Below are 13,248 nucleotides of genomic sequence, written 5' to 3'. Positions count from 1 at the left end.
TGTTTTCAAATACCAGTACAGTGGTACCTCGACTTACGAATTTAATCTGTTCCGAATGCACATTCGTAGGTCGAAAAATTTGTAAGTCGAAAAAAGCGATTTCCCCATAGGAATGCATTGGAAATGAAAAATTCGGAAAAATTCGTAAGTCGAGTAAACTGCATCTAAACTGCATCTAAAATTCGGATGTCGAAAAATTTGTAGGCGTGCGGGCACTTTTTTCATTAGTAAGTCGAAAAATTCATATGTCGAGTAATTCATAAGTTGAGGTACCACTGTATAATGTGTAGGCAGTCTATTCCTCATTTTGGTTTGTAATACATGGGGCCGGGGCTGGGGAGAGGGGAGAGACAGGAGCTTCTAAACTAGTGGTTCCCAAACTTTTCTGGGGGCACCACCCCCTTGTTTCCATAAACTCATCTCCATTCCCTCCTTTACTAGAAAAGCATTAATCAAAATAAGGCAAGACCCACAAAGGATGATAACACAATAAAATTCAAAGCAGTTGCAATTAATTGCAGATTTATTCAAAATCCAATAAAAAGTATTTGAACTACTTAATTCAACAAAGCCGATGAACTTGGTCCAGTGATACCAGCTTTTCATAGTCATTTACATTTCCAGCGCTCCCCTACCTCTCCCTTGCCTGTTAGCACCTCCTTAGGTAATCCCATTGCCCCCCACCCCAAGGAACAGCTCCACCCACTTTGGGAACCACTGTTTGAAACTACCCCTGGCCTAGTCAGACACTTTGCATTGCCGCTGTTGAGGTGATAAGAACTCATTTATCTCACTTATGGCTGTACAGATGTTGACATTTCACCAGATACCAGCTTTTTCTCAACTCTGCAGCATTATACAATGAGGAAAAGGCAGCTACACAATGCCCTCACCTGTGCTACTGTTAAAAACACAGGTGTGCCTGTCTTCCACTGCACCTGGTAACCTTCTACCTTAAAACAGCATTGGGAGAACATCCCTACTGCTGCCTTGTCCCCTTGGCCAGTGCAGCTTCTCTCCTTTCTTAGGTCACTGAGGATGAGGTTTGAAGAGGAATAAAAGGAGATAAGGGCTGCTGGGACCAGTATATATTTGCAATCTTTACTGGAGCCTTTATATTCGTATAGTGGGGAGCAGGTAGTGTTCCTTGAACTGGAACGGTAGCAACTTCCTTTACAGATTGCCCCTGAGTGCAAAATAGCTAGCTTTGCATCAAACAATCGAAGAGACCTTGCTTTAGATTTGTGCTCTTCCAAATTTCTAAATCATGTTGTTGTTGTTGTTGTTGTTGTTGTTGTTGTTGTTGTTGTTGTTGTTGTTGTTGTTGTTGTTGTGTCGAGCTCAGCCTTCCTTTAATACAGAGATTATGTAATAAATGCTTTCTTTGTTTTTACTCTGAATTTTAGTGTCAGCAGGAATTTGATTTCATCAAGGAGATATGTGCTATGATAAGTTAATATACAAATACGTCAGTATTTGCAAATTGCATATATACTGGAGTAAAAAAGGAGGGCATAGCTCAGTATTACAGCATCTGCTTTGCCTGAAGAAGGTTCCAAGGTCAATCCCTGGAATCTCAAGGCAGCACTGAGAAAGATCTCTGTCTGATAGCCTGCAATGCTACTGAGCTAGATTGATCAATGGTTCTGTCCTGCTATATGGCAGCTTCTTATGTTCCCAGATAGACGGGGCCTTGAAATAATGGAATATGCAGGGAATGCCTATGTTTGTGGCATTTATTTATTTATTTAAGGGTCAATTTCTCCCAAGGTGGGTGCTTGCCTCTTCTAAAATTATGTGCTTGCACAGCAGCACACTGCTGCCAAAGTCCCATCAGGTTTACATCTGCTTGGGTGTGTGTTGTGGCTAGCAAGATGTGAGGATCACGGGAGCTGCCCTGATGCAACCAAGGCATGTGTGTTCATGCAACATGCGAGGAATCATTCGTGTTGTGCTGGCTTGTCTATTTTTGCATGATTGTTCTGTGAGTCACTGTCATCCATGGCAAATAAATGCTCATTTTTGTGCAGTATAAGCAGCATGCACATATAGTATAATTAGACTCCAGAAGCACTGTTATTAAAGCTCTCCTAAAGATGATGTTGCTGCTATCGCCACATCTCCCTTTTCTTGTTTCAGCACCTGCTGTTGATTCTCTAGGACTCTGGCGGCAAGAATTCTGGGTGCAAAGACCCAGAGTAATCATTTGCAACTAAAGTTATGCCTTAAAAAAGGAGAGAGCAGTATTTGGAAGGCAGCACTTTGACAGGCTATGCTTGGATCGCTTTTGCCGTTTGGCAAGGATTAGCAAGTTTGAAATGACTACGCCATGCAAAAATAGATTAACACCTAGAGACTTGTAGTCATTGCAAAATATTTTCATGGTAAAGTCACCAATAGCTGGTTAGCAAGGAAACAGATATTCAAAAAGTGTTCAAAAAGCAAAGAAATCATGGAAAAGATTTTTTTTAAAAGCAAAGAGAAGCACAACAGGTTAGGATGTAAGAGCAAGCAGTCCATTGGGAACATATCTTACGTTAGCCCTCCTGAAAACTGAGATGGATGGGAGGTGACTAAGAAGGACACAGCTGTGTTCTTGTGCAATGCCATATTTATTTCGACTGTGCCGGAGTCCAGTAATAAAGAAGCGGCGTTCTTACACAGTCCCCATTCATTTCAGAGGAGTCAATATCAGACGTTCCTGAGACATTCTATCCAGTAGCTCTCCAGCTTCCTTTATACCTTTTATGATAGTTTCTCACTGTCTTAGATACAAGCTGCAAGGAAACTGTTGATGTTTCTGCCCAGGAAATTCGTTTAAAGCACGCTTGTGATATAAATATTTGCTAATAGTGTAATGGGCTGAGGTAAGGCCCATGATTCAGCCAAAACCAAATCTAAATTATTTTTCTTTGCTTATAAACACAATCAAAGGCATCCTGCCTGCTTTATGGTTTTCCTTCTTCATTAGGTCTTTTAAATACAGTCGTGTCATCACCCTCCTGAATAAAAGAGACGCTTTGACGTCACCTTGCCTGTGTTCATTCTTTGATTGTTTGAATCTAGGGCTGCTAAGATTATTTTGAAATCATTTCGTCTGGGAGTTGCATAGCTTTGTAGGTCCCCCCCCCCATGGTTGTGTATTATCTGCAAGCCACTCTGAGCCAAATTGCAAAGTGGGATATAAATCTAAGCAACAACACCGCAGACTAAACCTAAAGAACGCAATTTGGAAATCATGGTCCGCTTTGTATAATGCAAACTCTCCAAAGATACGTTCCTTCTCTTGCTGCTGCATGGCTCATGGGAGCTACAGTGGTCATGGTGTAGGACTAGGATTGGGATTTGAGAATGGACTGAATGACCTTGGATTTTTGACTGTCTCTCAGTCTGACCTAAATCATGGCCCGTTAGTCACGGGGTTATTGGGAGAGTAAAATAGACATGGGGAGATGAACTGTGAATACTGTATACAGAACACTGGTGATAACATTGACTGGCTAGGTCACGTGGCACGTTAAAGTTACCTTCCAACCTCTTGCATTAATAGTGTCACGAGTCTGGACTACCTTGCCTAACATGAATGGGCCTGTTACTCTGCTTGTGTGTCTGCTGTATTGGGAAGTTGACTAAATATCTTTGTTTGCTTGTTTGTTTACAGCATTTACGTGTCACCTCATTGCATATATTTCTCTAGGTAGCTTACAATAAATAAGTAAGGAACAATTTTAATGGTCCTTTATAGCCTGGAAATCTCTCCCTTGCCTTTAAGATATACAGTGGTACCTCTGGTTGCTGACGGGATCCGTTCCGGATCCCGAGGTTTCCGCAACCTGAGGACGGTTTCTGCGCATGAGCAGACTGCAGCAAACCCGGAAGTATTTTACTGAGTTTCGCCACGTGCGCATGCGCAGACTGCTTCTGCGCATGCGCACGTGGCAAAACTTGGTAAAATACTTCTGGGTTTGCCGCTCACACATCCTGAAGTTTACATAACCAGAGGGTTACATAAACGGAGGTTCGACTGTAATATAGTTGGAGTAGAGCAGGGACAGGCAGGGGGGCAGACAGTGTGCTAATAGTGTTAGTGCTAAATTTGGACTCAGAGGATTGCAGAGCTTGTAGTTTTTACCTGTACTGTGGACAGCAGGGATGCATTCTAGTGGGAAGATCACTGTTGTCTTCCCATGGGCATCTGGTTGGCCACTATGGGAACAAGATGTTGTATTAGATGGGCCTTTGGCCAGATCCAGCAGCTCTTTTCCTATATTGTTAACTATGCCACATTTAAGATCATCTGTTGACTTTACTGTAATGAGTTCATTTTAGGGTAAGGTGGCAGAGGAAATACTCTTCACCAACCAAAAGTGGGACTCTGAGGTAAAAATAAACCATGGAAGCTGAGCACAAACAGTTTCTCGGTGGCAGAACCCGAGATATATTGCTGTGTTTATGGTTTTGTGTAATACTTTTAAGTTAACAGGAAAAGAGGATAAATTTTCTGAAATGACTGATCCTTAAAATAGAGTGTACGTGAGGCTAAGCCTGTGCTTGTTTCCAGACACAGTATGAGCCACACAGTTACTATTGGGCAGTCGGTCCTTTTAAACACATGAGACAGTCGCTAGTGGCCTTTTCAGTGATGTCAGAGCCTGTTAGGAAACACTGCTTCTGAACCACACCACACATTCAGCTTTCATGAAGCAAATGAATGCTATTTGGAATAAAGCTCTTTCCTAAAAGCAACATGCCTGGGGAAGAAACATTTATTACGTTAGTAGCATCGGAAAGACTGAGCAAGTGAAAACTGCAGGATTGCCCAGCCATAAGACTCCAACATTTTTAGGTTGTCATTCTCACTTCTTTCTGTAAATTCTTTCTGAGTTGATTATATTTCTTTCTAGGATTTCCTCCCTCCTTTTCTGCTCCCCGAAACTTGCTGTCACATGTACGAGCATGCAAGTTGCCTTAGACAGCTAACTGCTCATATATGTTGCATCCTTGCCAGGCAACTCCAGAGAGACAAATGGGAATCGAGACACAGTGCTAGGAGAGACTCCTATGTCACACATGCTTTTCATGCAGAAGGTTCCAGATTAATCCCTGGTATATCTCCAGTGTGAGTTTCTCAGGGAGGCAGAGCTGAAAATCCTCTACTTGAATACCCCTTTGTCAAAACCATGAAACTATGGTTAGCAGCTTTGGAACAAGCAGCTGCTTAAACTATCTTCAAATTATGGTTCAAAATCCTAGCTTTTTCCCCCCCTGAAGCAGGAAACCATAGTTTGTCTGTTTGGTTACTTAGAGACTTCTTGGTTCAATCTCAGTTCACTGAAAAAGAGATGCATGTGTGAGAGTGTGTGTGTGCGCACACGCACGCAAAAAACAAACAAAAGGGAACTTCTGGCTTTAATAAGCCTAGATATGATCATCTGAATGCAGCCACTCCCTCTAATAATGTAACAAATGTAAGAAGTGGTATTTACTAAGCCCATATAACTCTTCAGACCTTTTCATAAAATTAGCACTGATCAAGGATTACACCTTCCCAAGGAGGGGCTGTATAATTTTCAATGCCTTATGGCATTGAAATCTTTAAAATAAAGTTGGCTTTGGGGCTACATTAGGCTGTCTCTTCTCAACTATCAACTCTCCAGCTGCAGGTTTTGCTTTTTCTGTTCTTGGTATATTTATTTGAGCTTTGAAAACACGTGCAACAAAAAAAAAGCAAGATATGGCCACAAGGTGATGCATGCACTGAAACAATATAAAAATAAAGTAACAGCCAACTAAATCCTGCATTCTGCTGAGGGAAATCTGTTAGCCCAGGACCCATCAGGTAAGATAATCATGAAAATGCAAGGTACTAGCAGAGGGATATTTGGAATTTGAAACCTGATAAGGATAACATTTTTCCTCTGCTAAAAGGAAAGCACATGAACTATCATACACAGAAAGTAGTCATTGGCCCTAACAATGTGCATCTGATCTTTCTTCACTTTAATTATCCTTTAGGGCAGCCTTCCCCCAACCTGGCGCCCTCCACATATTTTGGACTTCAGCTGCCATCAGACAAAACCAGCATAAGAAAACACATGGATAGAAGCCCTCATTAAAAAGCCTGCTTTCACACTAAAGAAAAAAATCCCCATTACTTTCTTCCTTAGCTATCCAAAGCAAAAAGGGCCAAATGAAAACTGAGAATCCCTGTGACAAATCTATAGACCTGGAAAACAATTCTGGACATTCTGTGGCCTATTAGACACAAAAAGAGGCTTTCAATTTTTGAATTGTTAATATGCTATTGCTGGTTTTTCTTTTTTCTTTTCTCAGCCATACGTCATACATTTATTAAGAACTGAAAGGCCACTGTTCTGCTCTCTCTATTAAATATTATTAAAAAGTGATGGTGCCTGGTGAATTCCCTTTGTTTCATGTGGCTGAAGAATCTCTTCTTTGTTCCCACCATAGATCATCAGGACCATCTGAAATTATCATATGCGATGACTTGGCACCACATTAAATATGTAATGGCTGCAAAGCACTTTGAAGATAAAAAAGACCTTGTTTTAATGGGTTGTTATTTATGTGGCATATAAGGAGTCATTGATGGAAACCTTGCTCATAAGCCCTGTTGAGATGCACATGAAAAGGAAGGTTTGGATGAATTCATTGCTTTGTAACACTGTCCGCACTTCTCTTGCTACAGCCTAGGAACTGGGAGATCCAGATAACTAGCACCTTGAGTGCCACTTCGGTCTTCCTTAATTATAATGTGCCGCAGAAACGAAAAGCCCAGGCAAGTTTGTGCAACTGTCAAGGGAGAGATAAAATGGTTTCTCCAGCTATTCGACCCCAAAACTATTTAATTACAATGAGTAACACCTGCAGGCTTCATCCTGAGCTGTGCAGCTGGAGAAAGCCTTAAGTACTAGCTTGCTGCTGAAAAGAATGTTCCGTAGAACAGGATGTTCAAAAATATTTAAATACTGCCCTGACAATACAATCCAGTAAGAAAACACTTCTCTTTCTCCCAAACTGCAAACAAAAAAATAAATGCTAGCACAGACCCCGAGGAAGGGCAGAGGGCCACTTATTTGGTGTTTCTGGTCACCCAGTCAACAATCCCTGGTCTCCCCATTTTGCATAGGGGATCCTGAAGTTTGGAAGCTAGGTCTGCTTCAATATGGGTGTGGAAAGGAGAATCCCTGTGTGCATTATATGTAGGAACAAGAATAGGGCTTTGTCTTGTAGGGGGGGAAGGGGGGGAGACTTGTTTGTATATTGTGAAGATTCCTGCTAAAGAGTTTAAAGTCTCCCCTTGCCCCTTGAAATGTGAACAGAACTTGACCAGGCAGGGCCAGCTGAATGGCGGTCCTGCATCTCTCTATTTCCAAACTTTAGAGATGACAGCAGATCCACACGAAGTCCAAACAACACCATCCAAACACATCAAGGAGGGATCAGCAGGCCTGGAGGAACACCAAGGTTTTCAGAAGTACAAAAAATCTTTGGAAGAAAAACAACAACCTCAAAACAACCCACTGAAGACTGAGCATCCTCAGACGGAACAGAATGCTGACTGATTGCTGAGGGAGGTAAAGAAAGGGAAAACTTAGCAGGGAAAGTTATAAAGTAATAGAGTATCCTGGAAGGGGGCCTGGCTGGAACGCTGAGCAGGATCACTGCAAGCCTCACCTACAGTATTTTAATTCTAAATGTACCAAAAAGCAAGGAATCAATAATGTATGCCTTGTTCAATGGGATTTACTCCCAGGTAGCTGTGGATAGGATTGCAGCTTGTGTCTCACCACTCCCTCGCCTCCAGCATCCTGATAGCATCAAAAACACCAGGGATGCTACACTGCTTACCAACAGTCTCAGTCAGCATTTTATGGGCCTGACAAACTCCTTTTGTGTCTCGAATCTCAGTGCAGGACAATGTTTTCACATGCTCTGTGCTCCCCTGGCATAATTCTCTGGGTATCTTAGAATCACTGGGCACTTGTACAATTCATTGTTTTGCTTTCATTTCCTGTCCTTGATTTTTGTGGACAAATGTAAACACTGCCTAAAGCCACCCTTATTTTGTCTCATTACATGTCAGGAGTCCAAACAGTTTCTCCCCTTCAATGCCTTATCACCGAAGCTGATGACCTTGATTTAAGGAGGCTTATGTGCCCTTGTTCACTTTGGATTGAGCTATTGCTGACGGGGAGTTTATAGTCCTCAGAAAGATTCCCAGGCCCCTCTCAGCAGAGGACCTTTCTTCTTGATGTAGAAGGCCTGATATCTCCAGTGAAATACTATTTCTAGTGAAGTATTACAACAGAGATTATGATCTCGGCTATGGCTTTCAAAGAATTGCCTTCCACCATGTCTTTGTACATCTGCAAGCTTTTCCTCCTATGCCGCTCTTGCTGCAACACATTTCAAACCATCTGCCCTCAGTCACCTCTACTTGCTCCAGTCTTATTCTTCCTCTTGGCAGAGCCAGAAATGGCCACCTGACAGTTGGCTTGTTTGAATGGGCAAGTGGTATGACCCATCTTCTCCATTCTCACTTTCCTTTCTCATCTCTCCCTCTCTCTTTAGCATTGTCTGGTTTCCATAAGATGCAGGCCTTACAGCAGCTCAAATTATTTGGGCTCAGTCAAGTTGTTCAGCTTGTGATATTTAGGGTGTGTATTCTTGTATTTTAAAGAAATTCCTAAACTGGGCTGACTCTGTGGGATGCTTTTCATCTTTGCATTCAAAGTTGGCTCTTTTTGTCTCCCCCCCCCATCCCACCCGCACAAGGCTAACATGATCGTCCTGCGGCATTTATTGCTATTCTGATTTTCCCTCCAAGTTGACTTTTGCTGCAAATTTAACTGCCAATATCAAGCATGTAAGTCTTGCACTGCAGAGATGCAAGAGTCAGTCTGTGAATCAATGTGTTTCCAAACAGCACCGTATCCAGTGCCATCTTTCAATGTCATTCTGGAAGTTCAGGTAGTTCTAATCCTTCTAATATTTTTTTCTCAAGTCTATCAATCCCTCCTCCCCTTTGCCCCTTGGGTTCTGAAGGGTGCATTTGTGATGCAAAAAGAAGGAGCAAGGTTGCATTCCCTCATTTGTCAGGAGAATGTCATCAACCAGTATGACCAAAGCAGTTTCAGTGCCATTACCAGGCCTGAAACCAAGCTGAAATGGATCCAGATACTGAGTCTTATCCAAGCTTCCCTAAAGCTGAACTGCCAGTACCCTTTCAAGCACCATGCCCAGAAATGGGATATTTGCCACTGGGCAATAGTTGCCAACACTTCTGGGTCCAGGGAGGTTTTTGTGAGGAGGAGACTGGAGAGTAAGCCCCACTGAGACAGTAGAATTTACTTCAGGGTAAAAAAAAATGTATAGGATTGTGCTGTTCAAATATGCTGATGCAAAGGATTGTGGGGCGCATTTCCAGAATGAAGCATTGGGGAGAAAAAGACTAAAGTCAATGGGGAATGATTACATTGGAAACAGACCCTATAATTTACAGGAGCTAAAGAAACATGTTTCTACTCATACATATTAAGCAAATTGCTACTTGATTCTGAGCTGAGATTCAGACAGCTGTGAGGAAATTCTTCAAAGCACATGACACTTGTAGAGAACTGGATTTCTTTGGACAACCATAAATGTGGAAACAGGGTTGAGAGTTTGTAACATACAAACTAAAACTGGGGAAACGAGTGCTGAAACCTGACATTGTATCACCAACAGATAAAACTGTTGTGCTTATTGACTGCAACATTTATTTGTGAACAGCCATAGTAAATGGCGTTGTTATTTAAACAGCTGGGTTGAGTGATTCCAGAGCTGCTTCAGCTCTGAATTGAACTAGTCTTTAGAATAAAGCGAACTCTGTGGTTCAGGCTAAAGCAGAAACTGAAAATTGTTGTTTCAGTTAGGCCTGGCATTTTGTAGGGGCCCTGAATTGTTAGTTTTCTAATAACCACGGACAGTATTTTCTTTCTTTCTTTTCCATACGCTGAAGAGGAAGAGAAGTGGGGGTAGGAGGAGAGGAACCCATATAATGTAGCTTTTGTAATGGGCCACAGCAGGATTGAACAGAGTTAACAGAAGAACATTACTCATGTTAAGCTGGTAAGTCTATAAGTTCTCTTGCTTGGAAATGCGGGTGTCCCTGACACTTCCACACACCTGGAATAAAGCTCAGAAAACTGTGCTGTCCCAAAGAATCATGGGAAGTGTAGTTTTTAAGGCTGCTGAGAGTTTTTATCAGACCACTGTTCCCCACACAGAGCTACAGTTGCCAGAGTTACCTAGAGGAATCGATTATTCGACGGCTCTGAGAAATGTATGCAGGCAACTCTCAGCTTACCCAAGGGTTACATTCTGGGGGACAGTACATAAAGCCAAATTCACATATCATCAAAACACATTGGGTGCAATAGTAGGTGGGAGTGCCAAAGTCTTTCCCCAGAGAACCACCTGCTTTCCACTCCTTTTAAATTGTTTTTTTTTAATTGCCAAGCGCATAAGTCTATATGCACACAAGTTAAATATGCATAAATTGTGTATGTTAAGATGGGGGCTAAGACTTCTAAAAACAATGTAAGCAAGTACTTTTATTTTGGATATGTTTCATAGATTGAATATGTTTCTATAGATTGTCTTCAGGCCTCCGTTTCTGGATATACTAGCCTGGTACCTTATCCACACTTTCTCACACAGGTGACTCCTTTTCTGAAATAGCTTCACTGGATTCCTGTTCCTTTCTGGGTCCAATACCAAGTGCTTAAGTTAGGACCAGCATATCTTCTTCCATATGATCCAGCCTACATAGTAAGATTTGATGGTGAGGCTCCCTTTCAGTCTTTACTAATGAGATCCGGTTGAGATAAAGGTGTTGGCCTTCTCAGTAGCCAGGCCCAAAATTGTGGAACTCTGCTCTGAGGGAGCTCAGCCCTGAGCCCTCCCTGATGGCTTCTCACCACCACCACTTTGCAAAGGCTTTTCTTTTCCAGCAGACCTTTCTCTTGCCAAACTTTAAAAAAAAAAAAAACCTCTGTTTATTGGAGTGTTTCTTTAAACACTTGCTCTTCTCCCTTTATCTTTTATCTTGTGGTTTTATCTTGCAATGTTCTAACTTTAATTATTCTAAGCCGCCTCGAGCATTTTAACAGGAAGATAAAGGAATAAATTATGACAATTAAAGTGATGGCTATCATTACTCCTGAGGCTATAATGCCTAATGCAATCTTATGCATGTCTACTCAGAAGGAAGCCACTTTCACTTGAATGAGGCTTACTCTCAGGTATGTATGAACAGGATTGTAGTTGTAACATATTTTTGTTGGGTGCAGAATAATATTTTATTTGGTTTACTTGCTGATTCCAAGTGAGGAAGGTGGGTTCCACGTTTTTTTTTCAGAACAGTGTCTGCTTAAACCACTGTGTGCGAGGCAAATAATATATTTAAAGCTCTAAGTACGTAAGACCTGACGTGCCTGTCATCTTTGTCAATGCATTTCATGAGGAACTAGGAGATAGACAGCATTATAAAGTGTTGTTTTTGTTCAGGTTACAAACTTTATGGCAGATCCTTTCAGAAATTCACCAGAGAAAAGAATTTTCACCAGCTGTCAAGGGAAACAGAATCTAGGCATGAAAAAAGCATAGTAAGCCATTGCGCTGGCAATTAAGCAGAAAAGGGGATCATAAGGGCAATAGAACAGTTGTTCAGAACTTAACCTTGCAGTCCCCTGATCGGGAGACTGCAGCAAAGATGACTAATCTGCAGGCAAGTTAGGGCCGCTTATATAGGCTGTGGCATCATTCCAAGAGCAAGGATTTTGCACACAGGGCTCCTTTCTTCTGGTCCTGCCAGCACAAGGGAGGCAATAATGTCAAAAAGAGTTTCTCTTTCCCAACAAATAGGGTCAATTTACCTTTCATACTATAAAGGCACCTCACTGTGTTTTATGAACATGGCAAAAACAAGTGTAATCTGCTGTGTGCTCCTTTAAAAAAACACTCAGAAACGGCAGTAAGAAAGGTAGCAGAGTCCCAGGTTTGAGCATTTTTAAAGGTACAGCCACACGCTCTTCACTGCAACTTAAGCATTCCGTATCTGAGCATCTGTCAGGGACAAAAGGTAAAGTGAGATCAGCCCATGGCGACATGAAACATTTTGTTTCCCAGACAGGATAATTATTTCTGTGTCTGAGGAAGGCTCCAGAGCCTTCTGTGTGTAAATGGCGTTTACACACATGAAGTGATTCTGCAGTTTAGGAGAAGGAAGGAGAAAGGCCAGCCTTCACTGGTCCCTTCCCTCTCAGATTGTGGGTGCTTCTAGGAGAGCATTGTTGTGGGATTGGTACTCTTCATGCATGCAAATTTTGTGCATCGTATAATGACGGTGGCATTGCAATTACAGTCCATATTCCCCACCCCATCTAATCCAGATTTATCCTTTCAAGGGGATATCCAGTAAATAACACCCTGTCACCCCCCCCCCCAAAAAAAAATCTATAACCCTGTTGTCAATGACAATTTGCAAACTACCGGTAAGCCTCTATGTGATAGTCAATTATGTGGCTTAGCAGAAGAAGCTAGACCAAAAACAAGCTTTCCCATAGCCTGCCTGGCCCAAGAACCATCAAGTCCTTTCTGTCTAGGACTCCAGCATTAGCCAGCAGGCACTCTGCATCAGACAAAAGGCAAAAAAAGACTTTTCAGCTGGCCATTGTTAAGCTAAAGAATTTGCTCCCTCAAGATATAGCAATGGCCACCAGTTTGGATGGCTTTAGAGGAGGATTAGATACATTCATGGATGATAAGGCTATCCATTGCTATTAACCTTGATGGCTATGTTCCACCTCCACTGTCAGAGGTTGTACGCCTCTGAATACCAGTTTGCTGGAGCCAGAAAGAGAGGAGAGTGCTGTTTGATCTGGGACCTGCTTGCAGACTTCTGATCCCGTAGGCATCTGGTTGGCCACCGTGAGAAGAGGATGCTACACCAGATACACCTTTGGCCTGATGCTGCAAGGCTTCTTGTTATGTTCTTATGTGGTCTGCCTGGGCAACTGTTCACCATGGCTTTCTACTGTTGATTCTCATTCCCTTTTACTCTTTTGTTTTCTTCGGTAAGACCAGGCAGTAGGCACAATCTGCACTTTAAAGGACGGTTCATGCCCACATTATTTTTCAAACATAGAAATTCCTTACAAAAAAAGCTAGCTACTCCATATT

This window comes from Lacerta agilis, chromosome 3, assembly GCF_009819535.1.
Source record: "Lacerta agilis isolate rLacAgi1 chromosome 3, rLacAgi1.pri, whole genome shotgun sequence".
NCBI lineage: Eukaryota > Metazoa > Chordata > Lepidosauria > Squamata > Lacertidae > Lacerta > Lacerta agilis.
Note: the sequence above shows the minus strand (reverse complement) of the source record.